Consider the following 13,331-nt stretch of genomic DNA (forward strand, 5'->3'; position numbering starts at 1 on the left):
GCCTGAAAGATGGAAAGACACAGGGGAAACAGCAGAGACTAAACACTCAACATGACATGACACTTTCTAAGACAAGATAGATCCCTTAGCCCAATCAATGTGAAGGTTATGGAGCTTAAGCCAAGGATGGCCTAGAACAACCGGAGTGAAAGGAGAATGAAAAATAAAAAGGGATATTGTCTCTCTGTGGTTTCCGGAAATGGTAAGAGTCAATGGAATATTCTCTTTCTGTACTCTAGGTAGGGAGCTGCCAGCAAGGGCAAAAAGAGGAGTGGAGTCTCTTAAGTGTGTGAGAGGAATACCTTGCTGAAGCGACCACTCCTCATCCACAAAGTTTCCCTCAGCCCCAGAGTCGACCAGGGCTGAGCAGAAGACTGACAACCCAGCCCAATGGAGTTGCGCTGGAAGTGTAGTACAGGTACTAGAAGGGATGATCTTGGTGGTAGCGCTCGCCAGTAACCCTCCACCTACTGACGAGCACTGACTTTTACCGGACACGCGGAAACAAAGTGCTTGGAGCTGGCACAGTACATGCAGAGACGATTGGAAATCCTCCTGTCGCGCTCCTTAGATGAGATCCGCAGACCACCCAGCTGCATTGGCTCTGCGTCCTGGGCCGTGGTGGGGGGAATGGAGTTGGCAGGGGGCGAGGAAAAGAGAGTGTCCTCAAGGCTGTCAGCTTGGCGCAGTTGGTTAAATCGCCTCTCCACACAAATGGCTAGGTCAACGAGGTCGACGAGCTGAGAGTGGATCTCGCGGATGAGGACTTCGTCCCTCACTTCAGGAGTCAGGCCCTCCAAGAAGTGGGAGACCAATGCGGGTAGGTTCCAACCGCTGGTGTTAGCTAAGGTACAGAACTCAACTGAAAAGTCTGACATGGAGCACCTGCCCTGCCGGAGTGTGGAAAGCAGACGAGAAGCTGTAGATGCAATCCGTCTCTGTCTCCCAGTTAGCAGTTCCCCCTTCGCGAGCCCGACCGGAGAGCAGGGAGAGAACGTAGGCGACTTTGGCTCTCTCCTTAGCATACGTGACAGGATGTAGGGAAAACACCAGCTCGCACTGAGTTAAGAAAGTACGACATTGAGTTGGCTCACCCGAGTAGATCGGAGGATTATTTATCCGCGGCTCTGGCGAAATGGAGGAGGCATGAGAGGTGGGACGCTGAAGGCGCAGACTGTGGACCGGGCAGGAGAGCTCGGACATTTGAGCGGCCAGCGTCTTGATGGCATGTCGGGCAGCGGAGATGTCCTCCTGGTGTTCGACGGCCGTTTGGAACGGGCTGCCACTCGCTGAGTGCATGCTGGTCAGATTGTTCTGTGGTGCAGGAAAGAGGACTCAAAAGCAGGAGTGGCGATTACAGTTCTTTATTTGAGACAGAGTCTTGACCACAGGTAATCCAACTAAAATGAGAGAGAATAACGAACTGAAGAAACCCGTAGACTGGGAAATAACTTGAGCACAAAAACTCCTTTATGGCAGGGAAGACCAGAGCATTGGCGAGGAACACAAGCTCACGAAGAGGCTGACGAAGGGTGAGCTCCAAACAGGTAAAAATGTGACACACCCCGACAGGACAGTACAAAACGTATAAGAGACACTGGTCAAAACGCACCTGTGACATCAAACCATCTGACAATAGGACAGGAGAGGAGAGGGTTAGAAAAAGCCAAGATAATGAGACTGGATGCGGAACAGGTGGGGAGGAATGAGCCTAATGGAAAGTGAGAACAGCTGTCAGTAATGAAACGGAGGGTGATGGGGAAAAGTGTGAGAGAATGACCAGCAGAGGGAGACAGGAAGAGACAGGATCATGACACAGTTATGCTTATTTTTTTTTTAAATGTGTGTTTCTAATAAAATAACTTGATTAAGACATTTTGGGATGTAACTGTGCAGTTTACATTGAAGATCAAAATGTTAAATTATTTTAATTTCAAAGAATTGTAATTCAAAGTAATTATTAAAAACTTTTGACCAGAAATGTGTCAATTTAAATTAATTGCTGGTATAAGATCCAGCAACTCTGTATATGATGAGACTGAAGAATGAATGGGTTTAATTTCTGTCCATCTGAATGAATTAATGAATGTGCTTTTTGGCAATGGCAGCATAAATCTGAACTACTGACCCAGCCAGGAAAGCAGAATAAAATCTTAATTGCTAAGCCCTTTGAGGGTTCATGAGGTTGTGATGTTGTCATGATGCCTTTTTCCTGTGGCTCCAGAGTATTTATGACTTAAGTGATTGGTTCAAAAATCATGTTCAGAATTGAAAGCTCATGAGCAAATAAACTTTTGGGAGGGGGTCCCATGTCAACCAGGCCACTGGATTTCAGATAAATTGTAATGTTAACGTATAGCTTTCTACAGATACCTCTCTGACTATATAGTAATGAACACAATCAGTGCCAGTGGATTGCATTTTTTACATTTATACATATGAATTTTTCCTCACCCTGACATGTACACACACACAGATAAACACAAACAGTCTGTCCAGGACTGTGAAGAGGAGACACAAGGTTATGGCATTTCATTCTCATAAGACTCATACATAAACACACCCTTAAGCTACAGATAATAACAACACACCAAAGCTCTCCCTTGTCTCCCTCTCACTCTGTTTCCCAACTTGGAAGAAAGTGCTGTTTAGCCCAAACCTTAGTGAAAGGTATAATATCCCCTTGTGACAAACTCTACCCCCCCCCCCCTTCCCATCTTCAGAACTGCTCAATTATTAATAGATAAACACTGAGCAAACCTTTTCTTATGGGTTGTCGGCAGACATATTGCAGGCGGGGATCTCTCAGGCCCTAAGAACACAGACTGGAGCTGACAGTGTAAAGGCAGAGGAACAGTTTAAGGTCAAACACACTTACAGCTCCTGAGTCAGGGGGAGACAGGTGGAGAGCGGAGAAACGTCAGAAGATGATGAGCAAGGAAGGGGAAAGAAAGACAGGAAGATGCTGTGTATTACTAATCATTTGCTTGAGTTCAATGTGGATGTTTATGCATGTGTGTGTGTGTGTGCGTGTGTGTGTGTGTGTGTGTGTGTGTGTGTGTGAGTTTGTTTGTTTGTTTGAGTTTGGGACTGATTGCATGCAATACTGCTGGAATTTTGTGAAGGGAAGTTTGTTATGAATCCTGTAATGAAATACTTTATGCAGTCATGTGCTCTATCAACTGAGCTCAATAAAGAATATTTGCTTTACAGTACTCCAAAGTGGAAGCTAGTGAGGTGAAAGCTAAAAATAGTTGCCGCTGCCCCATTCTTCAGCAGCAGCCTATTAGCAAACCTGGCTTACATTGTGACAGGTTCACAAAACAATCCACCCTAAAATGTGCTGTACAAAGTTAATAAATAAATAAATAAAAAGTCACTCATTCCCAAAGCTTCAAATATCATCTTCTTATGAAGCTTACCCTCCTTGTGAAGCTTATGAAGCTGAATACAGAAAAGGCATTACCTTGCACACATGGGCATTCTTGTCACTTATAGCGCGATTGTGACGGAATTGGTCTTCTTCAGTGTTGGGGGTAACGAGTTACAAAAAAAATGGATTACAGTAACTATATTACTTTTTTGGGTAACATAGTAAAGTAACGCATTACATTTATAATATTGGTAACAACGCTACTTTACTAGTCTATAGGAATGCGCTTTCCTGCATTACACATGCCGTGTTTGCCTGTGTGTAAAGTTCTGGGCCGGGTTTCCCGATAACGATTGATCTTAGCGCTTAAGAGTGTTTTCTATGAGTAATTTTATTGTCGTTCGTTATTGTTTGACGTGCGTTTCGCAACATCGCACGTAAAGCAATCGCACAGCTGTGCTTCAAGTGCTACCTAGGAGTCGCTCTCCGTTTGTCAAGTGATGAAATTTCATCTTATAGACGGTTTCATCAGGAGCACGCACCTGGCCCTAAGTTAACTTCTGGTCTGTGTTGTGTATATCGGTCTGGCTGCGGTGCCTTTTACAAACGCAGTTAAAATTAAGGTGATGTGTAGACTGAATTTGGGCTCAGGTGGTTGTGATGTGGGATGTGTTTCCCATACATTTATTTTTGGAGACTCGCCACGTTTTCAAAACTAAACGATTTTCCAAAAGGCTTTGTTGAATAAACATGAGCACGTACTGCATGTTTAATAATAATAATAATAATAATAATAATTACTTACATTTATATGTTTAAATATCAAAACGAGACACAGGTGTTTTTATATCACTGTATTTCTGAAGGAAATGCCTTCATTTGATAACCAGAAAAATTCGAATACACAACAGAATTTTTGAGGGGAAAAAAACATTTCATAAGGCTATTTTAAGAAAAAAATTAAGAAATGAAGTTGTTTTAATGCATTTAAATAATTACACATGCTAAAAAAAATCAAACATATGGTGAAGAAAAAATAAAACATTTCATAGGGCCCTAAACATGTAATTTTTTAAAAACTTTTAATAAATTGCTGTGAAAATGTATGTGTTATGATTTAAATTAATTAGACATGCATTTTGATTAATACAATTAAATTTAACCATTAAAAAGGAGTTGAGAAAAAAATAAAACAGAAAAAAATGGAATCCAGAAAAATTAAAATGGAAAACTAAAAAAATGTAAAAAGTAAAGTAATAAGTAGTGAAGTTTCTTATTACTAATTACTAATTACTAATATTAACTAGTAAAGTAATCTCATTACAATTTACAGAAGTAACTAGTAACTAATTAAATTTTTTGAGTAACTGTCACGCTGTCTAGTCTCTGTGTCCCTGGGTGTCCACTAGTGGGCTCACTTCCCCTTAGGCACTTCATCGTAGGCACTAGAATTCCTCTAGTCTGGTCCTGTCTTCACAGTAATTGCACTCCTGTTAATTGCACCAGGTGCAGTCACTTGATTGTCATTAGCCTCCTTATAAATACCAGTCTTTCCCTGTTGTTTGGATGAAGTCCTTACCCTTCGTGTCATCAGCCTTCTCGTCATCCGAGTTCCCCTTCCCCTTCGCCTTCTCGTCTTCCAAGATTCTCCCTACCTCTCGTCTTCCGAGTTCCTTTTTCTTTTCCCTCCTTTGTTTATTTGTTTTGTTTATTTTTTGGACTGTCTGTTTGGCTTTGACCTCTGCTTGTTTGACCACGTATTGGATTACCCTGAACTGAGAAATAAATACCAGCAATTTGATCTCTTACTCTCTCCTGTGTCTCTCTGGTGCGCGAATCGTCACAGAAGGACTCCCCCTACAACAGATCCAGCGGTATGTCTTTTCATGTCTCCTCCCCAACCAGCATGGTGGAGCGGAGGGCAAAATATTTTAAGTTAACCTCCTTCCGCCAAGAGGGCAATGATGTGGGTGCCATGGCACTGGTGTTCTGGTCCCTGGCCGAGGGCATGGGGTACAATGATGCGGCCCTTAAGGACTATTTTAATACTGGACTGGATGACCCGGTTCCTCAGAAGGAACTTGATCAATTGGACACATTCGGGTTCTGGGAGTTTGTGTGCTACTTGCAGCATCGGCTTCCGTGGGATGCCTCAGCCACTCCTGTCTCTTCCGGTAGGATAGCCGCCAGCCCAGAGCCACTGCCCAAGATGGCCGCCAGCCCAGCGTCACAGCACAAGGTGGTCGTCAGTCCAGCGCCACCGCACAAGATGGCCTCCAGTTCATCATCACTGCTCAAGATGGCCGCCGGTCCATCGTCACTGCCCAAGATGGCTGCCGGTCCAACGCCACTGCCCAAAATGGCTGCCAGCTCATCACCACTGCTCAAGATGGCCGCCGGTCAATCATCACTGCTCAAGATGGCCGTCGGTCCAACACCACTGCACAAGGTTGAGTCAGGTTCCGGTTGACCCTCCAGAGTCGAGTCAGGTGCTCATGGACCCTCCAGAGTCAGGTTTAGTCATCGTTGACCTTCCAGAGTCAGGGTTAGTCAAGGTCGTCCTTCCAGAGTCAGGGTTAGTCACCGTTGACCTTCCAAAGTCAGGGCTAGTTCCTGTTGACCTTCCAGAGTCGAGTCAAATTCCAGTTGACCATCCAGAGTCGAGTCAGGATCCTGTTTACCATCCAGAGTCGAGTCACGTTCCAGTTGATCCTCCTGAATCAAGTCAGATTCCTGTTGACCTTCCAGAGTCGAGTCAGGTGCCCGTTGACTATCCAGAGTCGAGTCAGTATCCTGTTGACCATCCAGAGTCGAGTCACGTTCCAATTGATCCTCCAGAATCAAGTCAGATTCCTGTTGATCTTCCAGAGTTGAATCAGGTGGCCGTTGACTTTTCAGAGTTGAGTCAGGTTCCAGTGGACCATCCAGAGTCGAGTCAGGTTCCTGTTGACCATTCAGAGTCGAGTCATGTTCCAGTTGATCCTCCAGAATCAAGTCATATTCCCGTTGACCCTCCAGAGTTGAGTCAGGTTCCGGTTGACCCTCCAGAGTCGAGTCATATTCCCGTTGACCCTCCAGAGTTGAGTCAGTTTCCAGTGGACCATCCAGAGTCGAGTCAGGTTCCTGTTGACCGTCCAGAGTCGAGTCACGTTCTGGTTGATCCTCCAGAATCAAGTCAGATTCCTGTTGACCTTCAAGAGTTGAGTCAGGTGCCCGTTAAATTTCCTGAGTAGAGGCAGGTTCCGGTTGACCCTCCTAAGTCGAGTCAGATGCTCGTGGACCCTCCAGAGTCGAGTCAGGTGCTCATGGACCCTCCAGAGTCAGGGTTAGTCACCGTCGACCTTCCAGAGTCAGGGTTAGTCACCATCGACTTTCCAGAGTCAGGGTCAGTCACTGTTGACCTGTCAGAGTCAGGGTCAGTTCCTGCTGACCTTCCGGAGTCGAGTCACGGGCTCGTGGACCCTCCAGAGTCGAGTCAGGTGTCGTGGACCCTCCAGAGTCAGGGTTAGTCACCATTGACCTTCCAGAGTCAGGGTTAGTCACCTTTGACCTTCCAGAATCAGGGCTAGTCACCGTTGACTTGACAGTCAAGTCACTGGTGATCTTCAAGGACAAAGTCAAGTCACTGGTGATCTTCAAGGACAGAGTCAAGTCACCGGGGTTCTTCATGGGAGATTTCAAGTCACCAATAATCTTCATGAGCAGAGTCCAGTCAGCACCGATCTTCTGGAATCCAGTATAAACACCATGGGATTACCATAGTTTTGTCACTCCTCTGTGGAACTACCAGAGTCTCTCCTCGCCTCTGCGGAACTTCCAGAGACTCATCATGTCTCAGTCGAACTCTCTGAGCACCCGACTGTTCCTGTTGTGGCCACGGAGGCTACCCCTAACATGTTCTTGTTCTATGTTTCAGACTTGCCCAACCAGACTTGTCCTCTTGTTGGTCCGGCCGCACGGATGTGGTGGTCTTCTGCTCCGCCCTGGGGGGCTTCCACCCTGACCACACGGTTGTGGTGGTCTTCTGCTCCGCCCTGGGGACTTTCTGCCTCTACTACAAGGATGTGGTGGTCTTCTGCTCCGCCCTGGGGGACCCCGGTCTCGACCACATGGACGTGATGCTCTTCTGCTCCGCCCTGGGGGGCGTCCGTCCCGGCCACATGGTTGTGGTGGTCTTCTGCTCTGCCCTGGGGGGCTTTGGCCTCGACCACAAGGATCTGGTGGTCTTCTGCTCCGCCCTGGGGGGCTTCCGCCCTGACCACATGGAGGTGGTGGTCTTCTGCTCCGCCTTGGGGGGCTTCCGCCCTGACCACATGGTTGTGGTGGTCTTCTGCTCCGCCCTGGTGGGCGTCATGTGATGTCCTTCATGGACTTATGTTTTTGTGTTTTTTCTGTCTGTCTACCTCCTATGGACCTGGTCCTCCGTCCCTCCCCCTGATCCTCCGCCGGTCTACCTCCCTCCTGGGTTTCTTGTCTGTGTCTTTCGTTCTGTTTCCCTCTAAGGACCTGGCCCTCCGTCCCTCCCCCTGATCCTCCGCCGGTCCACCACCCTCCTGGACTCCTTGTTTTGTGTTGCACTTCTTTTGTCTCTGTTTCCCCATTTTACCTGGTTGTCTTGTCTCTTTTTCCCCATTCTACCATTTGTTTTGTTTATTTTTTGGACTGTCTGTTTGGCTTTGACCTCTGCTTGTTTGACCATGTATTGGATTACCCTGAACTGAGAAATAAATACCAGCAATTTGATCTCTTACTTTCTCCTGTGTCTCTCTGGTGCGCGAATCGTCACAGTAACTACCCCAACACTGGTCTTGTTGGGGAGGAAGCTTTGTAAACAGGCCTAGGCTTAGGTTTTTTTATCATAGTAAACAATGCTAGGAAGATTTGCTTTATATGATTTTCATAAATGGGCATAAACATAAACAAAAATAAAGTTGAAAGGTCCACCCGAGTCTGTCCTAGTCCAAGTTAATTCACAATTGCAGTCCGAGTCCGAGTCCGAGTCCAGGTACTACGACTCTGGATTGAGGTACTAACATGGTACTCCTATGTACTGTTTTGATCCATATATATATATATATATATATATATATATATATATATATACATATGTGTGTGTGTGTGTAATTGAGCTTAAAGAGCAGGTCAAATGGGTTTTCAAAAAAAAATTTTTTTTCAGTTTGTAACATAGCTATCCTTCAATGTGAACACTTTGTTAATCAAAAAAGTGCATGATAAATAAATGTATTGTCTTTCAAAATAAAGAGTCAACTCTGAACCGCCTTAACGAGTCATCATATTTTTAAATCTTCTGCCTTTTATATATAAACGCCAAAAGTTCATGGGACAAAAGTGTTCAAAGGGGTGAAAACCACTTCAAATCGGGTCATGTAGTTGAGTGTAGCGTGTCCAAGGGTCTGCTTGTGGGTTTTGTAAGGGCCAGCATGAGCGACAAGACCTACAAAGTTGTGGTGAGTTTTGCAGGGAGGTTGGTAACGTTAGTTAGCATTATTGTTCACTTTAGCTAGGCTACTGTAGCCTTCATATGGTATGAGTCATATCAAGCATTTTATGATGCCACTGTCAAAACAATATTTAGCCTAAGCATACCTCTTCATGCATTTACTGAACATTTGTGTAATAATTCAGTCAGGTACAAAGCAATGCACCATGTTGCTAACGTTATCATTAACCGCTTTCACACACACACACACAATATAAAATACACGATAAAATACACAATGATAAATATAAAATTCAATAACAAATCACTTTTATTTACATGATTACTACAGAAAGAACGTACTCGGTTACTAAACGTAACCTCGGTTCTCTCTAGAAGAGCGAACGAGTACTGCGTCTTAGCTAAGACGCTACGGGAAAAGTCTCTTTTCACGAAATACTGAAGCAAAAAATTATCCTTAATTTTGTATTTTTGTAAAGCGCATTTGCAGCAGTACACAGCCATAGGCGAGACGGCTCGTTCGCTCATTGGCTTGTTCTGCGGCAACTGCACAGCCTATCGAGCGCGGGCTGATGCAACATCAGACCAATAAGGGCGCTTCGCGCCCTTCTTGCCACTTCCCGCCGAAACGGGTGTGGCCCAACCTATAAAAGGAGCTCGAAAAGGCTGACTCACCTGATTTATTTCATCGCCGAAGCGAACCAGAGTGAATCGTGCGCACGGCAGAGAACGCAGTACTCGTTCGCTCTTCTAGAGAGAACCGAGGTTACGTTTAGTAACCGAGTACGTTCTCTTACGAGAGCTCTCTCGTACTGCGTCTTAGCTAAGACGCTACGGGAACCCAGTGTAAAACGCCGTGCGCGCAGGGATCACACACCAATAAACCTGAAGCAACGCCCAGGATTTACAGTGCACAGTCACCTGAGGGACTCACAGAGAGTCCAGGACAGAAAAGGGAAAAAGCCCTCCGTCCCATATCTAGCAGCATCCGTAGATGCGGCAATATGACGTCACACAGCCGAGGCAAGGCCTGACCAATGTGGCAATGCGGGTCTTACGCAATACTGCCCATATAACAGTCGGCAGCGCATAGCGCTCGTGAACTCAGAATTCCCCTCAGGGCCCTGATTCGCCTATACCGACAGCAGCCTGGCTTGCAAGGCGGGAACCTCCAGGTTATAGAACCTGATAAATGTAGACGGCGAGGCCCAACCTGCCGCCATACATATATCCTGCAAGGAGATCCCAGTAGACCACGCCCACGACGAGGCGATGCCTCTTGTGGAGTGTGCTCTGACGCCCAACGGGCACTGAAGGCCCCTGGAAGCGTAAGCTAACGCTATGGCGTCAACTATCCATCTGGATAGAGTCTGTCTCGAAACAGCCATTCCCTTGGAACGCCCACCGAACGAGACAAATAGCTGCTCCGTCTGCCGAAAGGCAGCAGAGCGAGACACATAAGCTCTTAAAACCCTGACAGGGCAAAGAAGACTCGAGTCTCCATCCTCCCCTGACACCGGCAGGGCAGACAGGGCAATAACCTGAGCCCGAAACGGTGTGTTGAGGGATTTCGGCACATAACCGTGCCTAGGTTTGAGTATGACTCTTGAGTCATTGGGCCCAAACTCCAAGCACGACTGGCTCACCGAGAGCGCGTGCAAATCACCCACACACTTCACAGAAGCGAGAGCCAACAAGAATACTGTCTTGAACGACAGATGCTGAAGGCTAATCGATTGGATAGGCTTGAAAGGGGGACCTTTCAAGGCCTCCAAAACCGCCGCGAGGTCCCACATAGGGACTGACGGAGGTCTGGGAGGATTCAGCCTCCTAGCTCCTCTGAGGAACCGGATGACTAAATCATTCCTTCCTATTGACTGACCGGACGCCGTTTCAGAAAACGCCGCGATGGCAGCCACATAAACTTTGAGCGTGGATGGGGCTCTGCCCTTATCCAACAGCTCCTGAAGGAAGGAGAGGACCTCCGTCACCTCACAACTAAGGGGTGAATAACCTCGAGCTGTGCACCAGCTGGAGAACACCGACCACTTCGAGGCATACAGACGTCGTGTCGACGGAGCTCTAGCCTGAGTGATGGTATTTAGCACTCTCACTGCGAGATCAGCGGGTAACCATTGAGTGCCCATACATAGAGGGACCACAACTCCGGTTGAGGGTGCCAAATCGAGCCCCTGGCCTGCGAGAGGAGGTCTCTCCTCAATGGTACCGGCCACGGGGCGACATCTGCTAACTGCATCAAATCTGGGAACCATGGTTGGTTCTTCCAAAGAGGTGCTACAAGCAGTATTGAACATCTCGTTTCTCTCACCCGTTCTATCACCTGCGGAAGGAGGGAGACGGGAGGGAACGCATAAAGCGGGCAGCACGGCCATCTCCGTGACAGCGCGCTTTCGTTCTTGGAAAAGAACGCGGGGCAGTGAGCGTCTTCGTGGGACGCAAAGAGGTCCACCTCCGCCATGCCAAATCTCTGCCACAACAGCCGGACTGTTTGCGGGTGTAGAGACCATTCGCCCGTAGGAACATTGCCTCTGGACAGCCTGTCTGGACCCAGATTCTGCAGTCCAGGCACATGCACTGCTCTCAGCGAGCACACGTTGCGCTGAGCCCAAATCAGGAGGCGTTCCGTCAGCCTGCACAGGTTTCGGGACCCGAGACCGACCTGGCGATTTATGTAGGACACCACGGACATGTTGTCCGAACGGACTATGACGTGGTGATCCTTGATATGGGGACAAAAGCGCGTAAGCGCGTTCTCCACTGCCAGCATTTCCAGGCAGTTGATATGATGGAGCTTTTCCCATTCTGACCATAGGCCAAAGGACGGTCTGCCTTCGAGCAGCGCTCCCCATCCCGAAGTGGAGGCGTCCGTCGACACCATTTTCACACTCGGGGAAGTCCCCAGGCTTACACTTGATCGGTACCAGCCGTTCGCTGTCCAAGGTGCTAGAGCCGCAACACAGCTCTGATCGACCTTGAAATGCAGCCGGCCAGACGCCCACGCTCTGCGCGGCACCCGAGCCTTCAGCCAGAACTGCAGGGGGCGCATGCGGAGCAGGCCCAGCCGCAGAACCGGAGATGCTGAGGCCATGAAACCCAGCATCTTTTGACAGTGTTTGAGCGACACAGTCGCGCCACAGCGGAAAGAACTCGCTGCACGCTGAATGCCCATCGCGCGCTGTGGTGACAGCCGCGCCGTCATGGAACACGAGTTCAGAACTATACCCAGAAACAGGATCGTCTGACTGGGGTTCAGCGAACTCTTCACCCAATTGACACTGAGGCCGAGCTTCTCGAGGTGATCGAGTAAAACGGCTCTGTGGTCCATGAGCTCCGCTCATGATCGGGCCAGAACCAGCCAGTCATCCAAATAATTCAGCACTCGTGTGCCTCTGAGTCTAAGAGGAGCGAGCGCTGCAGCCATGCACCTCGTAAACGTACGAGGAGCTACGGACAAGCCGAATGGCAGGACTGCAAACTGGTATGCCTGGCCCTCGAAGGCGAATCTCAAATATCGCCTGTGGTTTGACGCTATCTGTATTTGAAAATACGCGTCCTTCAGATCTATTGACATGAACCAGTCCCCTCTGCGAATCTGCGCGAGGAGCTTCCTGGTCGTGAGCATTTTGAAACTGCGTTTCATCAATGCCTGTTCAGCTGTCTTAGATCCAGTATGGGCCGGAGACCCCCGTCTCTCTTGGGCACCAGAAAGTATCTGCTGTACAGCCCCCCCTCGCTTTGAGACACAGGCTCTACAGCCCCTTTGCTCAACAGTTTTGATATTTCGGCCCGAAGTATGTGTGCTACTTCTGTTTTGACCGTAGTTTCGACGCACGCTGAAAAGCACGGTGGGCGTCGAGAAAACTGTAGCGTGTAGCCTCTCTTTATAATGCCTAGCACCCAATCCGAAACCCCTGGAAGCACTGACCATGCATTTGCATGAATGGCTAAGGGCTGGATGCGAAACGCGCTCTGTTGACTGGGCAACGGCGGCGCTCGAGTGTGCTGCGCATCTGAGGCGGGGAGCGCGTTGATCACAGCGGGCAGATCGCTCTTCCTCGACCCCGTTCCGGCGCTTAACCGACTGGAGGGAGGCTGAGCGGGTCCCGTGGGACTCGATATATCTGCGAGTAACCGTGGGCTGCATGTGTGCACTTTTACCACTTTAAACTCGCTGTCTGCCTGTGCAGAATGTACGTGCACGGGCCTCGTTTTTACAGAAGCCCCGCGCCGTATGTGACATAGTGTATGTGGGCACTGGGAAGTGGGCACGTTTACTATGCGGCGCGCTCGACCGATCTGTGTCGATCTTATGTGCGCTAGCCCTGTGTGCAGGGCTGTGCTTATATGTGGAGATGGGCACTGGGTAGTGGGCATCGTCACTGCATTTATAGCACCATCGCCCGTGGCCGGACGAGCACGCACGGGTTTCGTTTTTACAGAAACCACATGACGCGTGTGACATAGTAATAGTGGGCA

Source organism: Carassius carassius, chromosome 10, assembly GCF_963082965.1.
Source record: "Carassius carassius chromosome 10, fCarCar2.1, whole genome shotgun sequence".
In the NCBI taxonomy this organism is placed as follows: domain Eukaryota; kingdom Metazoa; phylum Chordata; class Actinopteri; order Cypriniformes; family Cyprinidae; genus Carassius; species Carassius carassius.